Source organism: Patiria miniata, unplaced genomic scaffold, assembly GCF_015706575.1.
Source record: "Patiria miniata isolate m_02_andy unplaced genomic scaffold, ASM1570657v1 HiC_scaffold_29, whole genome shotgun sequence".
Classification (NCBI taxonomy): Eukaryota; Metazoa; Echinodermata; class Asteroidea; order Valvatida; family Asterinidae; genus Patiria; species Patiria miniata.
The window spans coordinates 2,424,315-2,427,420 of NW_024037068.1; the positions used below are offsets into that span (position 1 = coordinate 2,424,315).

Below are 3,106 nucleotides of genomic sequence, written 5' to 3' on the forward strand. Positions count from 1 at the left end.
TGGATGAAGATGATGAGGCAGAATACCTTGCTTCCGAATCAACACGAAGGTCACGAACAGCAAGACGGCAATCTGCTCACAGGGCAAGAAAGGCTGTATCCAAGTCACCGTCGCAGTTGCAGCAACTGTTTATGACTTATTGAAAGGTGCATCACCACGAAAGCGGCAAGCTCTGAAGCAAATGGGTGTTACCTTCACACCCAGTAACATTGACAGCATAGTGGTGACAAATCTCGCGAACAAGTTGAAGACAGACAACAAAAAACGATCCAAAGAAATAAGAGCTTCAAGGCAACTACTGGCATCATCTTTGGCAGTTTTAAAGAAGTATACAAAACAAGAATATGCAGTCAGACGGTTCGGGATCTCTCGGAAATGATGAGGATGAACAGACCTGAAAACTACCGAAATGGAAAAGAACTATGTACAGACACAGTAAAAATTGTTCACAAGTTCTACCAGGAGAATTCAGCTGAAGTGGCTGACAAAAAGGCAGTGAGTAAAAAGAAGCTTCTGAAGACACGTATCCTTCAAAGACCAATCGCGACGTTGTTCAATGAATTCAAGAAGACCTTTCCAGACATACAGATTGGCAAGTCATCATTCTTTAAACTGAGACCAAAACACATCAAGTCATCCACAACTACATGTAACTGCACTGCTTACAGTAAGCAAGCATGTCGTATCCATGACATGTTCACCGCCAGTGACATGACACTGTGCCCAAAACAACCTGGCAAAACATTCCATGAGCTGCATAGACAGGAGATGCAATCAGTGTGGTGTGCAGGCTGTATCGCAACATCTGCATCCACTGTTGGAGGCTGCTGAGGGCAAAGTAGTGAAGTGGAGCAAATGGCAAAGAATGAAAGAAACAATCACAAAAGCAGGTAAAGAAAAGGAAGTTACTAAAGTACTGAATGTCGCACAAGAGGGAGCAGTTAACGTTCTCATCAATGAACTGATTGATGAATTGCAAAGCTTTTCTATGCATCTCTTTAACTGGGCATGGCAGCATGATCAGTACAACATGATTTTCAACAATCCACTGGAAGGGCATGTAGTGATGATCCTCGACTTTGCTGAAAATTATACTTGTATGCAACAAGATGAAGTGCAGTCCAGCCATTGGACACATGATCAAGTAACAATTCATCCCGTGGTTGCATCGTATCAGTGTCCCAAGTGCACAGGAGAAAGTGTTCATACCATTCTGCACTCCCTCGTATTCATTTCAGATGATAGAAAACACGACCACAATGCTGTGCACCAGTTCTACACAGAATCTGTTAAGTTTCTGAGCAAAAGCATCCAAATTTCAAAGGTTATACGTTTCTCGGATGGGTGTGGCTCACAATACAAGTCAAAGGGCCCATTCCAAGACGTTGCAAATTCCGGCTCCGAGCTTGAGCACCACTTTTTTGGATCGAGGCACGGCAAGGGTCCTTCAGACGGTGAGAGTGCTGTCATAAAAAGGCAGGCATTGATGGCAGTGACAAATAATGCAGCATACATCCCTGACGCATATTCTCTCTTCAAGTATTGCGCTGAGCATCTGACGAAAGGTCAGAATGATGACTGCCATAAGTTTAAGAGGGATGTATTTTGGGTTCCAAAAGATCAAATTAATCATGGCAGAGAAGTTCCCAAGGAAGCAGTCAGAGGAACAAGAAAACTTCACTGTGTGAAAAAAATGAGCCCAGGGGTGCTTGGCACAAGGCAGCTTTCCTGCTTTTGTAATAATTGCATGGGTTGCTCATCAGGTGAATGTGCAAACTTCGAGTATGTGACAAAGTGGAAGAAGGTGACACTAGGAACTAATCACACCAGTAGAGGTAAAATTTTAATTTACTTTTTTGAATCTAGTAGACTTGGAAAAATGCTCAGTGAAATGCAACTTACATATATGTACATGTTTTCCCTATTCATCAAATTAACCTGTTGTTGTTTTTCAGTAGGGAAGAAATCTCAGGATGTTGCAAAAGCAAAGGCTTTCCATGGGTCCGTTGCTAATACTCCTAGAGGTGAGATTTTTTGTTTTTTGTTTTGTTTTGCAATAGGTGTACCTTAACTACGCAGGTTGAAATGTAAAACTTGTGTTACATTTTGTGTTTTGTTTTTCCCAGTGGCCAAAAAATTCCAACGTGCTGTGAAGAAGCAAAAGTCTGTCCGTGGATCTGATGCTGACGCTAATGGAGGTAAGAAAACATGTTTTTATTACTCTACCTTAACTACTCAGGTTGAAACTAAAACTTGTTCATGCATTTCTTACTTTACACGTTTTTTTTTCAGTGGGGAACACATCACAGGATGTCACGAAGCCAAAGGGTACCCATGGGTCATCTGCTGATGCTCAGGGAGGTAAGAAGTTTTTAACTGTACATTTTGTTTACCACTTTTATGGTACAGTTTATTCACTGTTTGTTCACATTAACTTCATTGACCAAGAACTCACAGGAGAGGTAGAAATCTGTTGAAAGTCTGTCTGCTTCTGATGCTTGTGGAGGTAAAACAATCTCAATTGTCCAATTGTTGGAAACATGTATGTGGTTGCAAACTGTATGTGAGTTTCTTATTCTGAAGTGCATTTTACATTTCAGTGGAACATCTTGCAGTGGGAGACTTTGTGCAGGTGTCGGTTGAAGTAAAGGGAAAGACAACAAGGGAGGAGCTGTTTGTAGCCAAGGTATGTGTTGCCTCTTTTTTTTTTTAGAATCTTGTTTTTGTGATGTTTTTGTGACATATTTTATTCACCATGTACATTATTTTAAATTTTTTTTTTTTTATTTTAAATATTTCAAATTGTTGACCTGACAGATTGTGGTGTTCGTCTCACCTACATGCGGCGTCAAGGCGCTTTTTACACTTGGCCCCTGGGCGAAGAGCATATTTATCATCATCCGCTCTGTGACGTCAAACAGAAGCTCAGTGCTCCTGAACCGGTGTTGATAGGCTCCAGAATGGTTTTTAATTTTAAGAAGTGAACAACATGAACAAAACTATTACAAATCACACGATTATGAGTGGTTATGTTTTATTTGGATATCCAACATATTAACATTTAGTTTCTTGACTCAAACTTTAAAGCCTTGCAATGAAAGATGTA

The 3,106-nt window shown here is 40.6% G+C and overlaps 1 long non-coding RNA gene across 1 annotated transcript; it reads left to right on the forward strand.

Moving 5' to 3' along the window:
- The first annotated feature begins 1,953 nt into the window (after positions 1-1,953).
- LOC119736068 lies at positions 1,954-2,731 on the forward strand. Its single transcript, XR_005272269.1, has 4 exons — positions 1,954-2,024; positions 2,127-2,198; positions 2,293-2,361; positions 2,601-2,731. It is a non-coding gene; the product is annotated as an uncharacterized LOC119736068 (long non-coding RNA).
- The last annotated feature ends 375 nt before the right edge of the window (positions 2,732-3,106 follow it).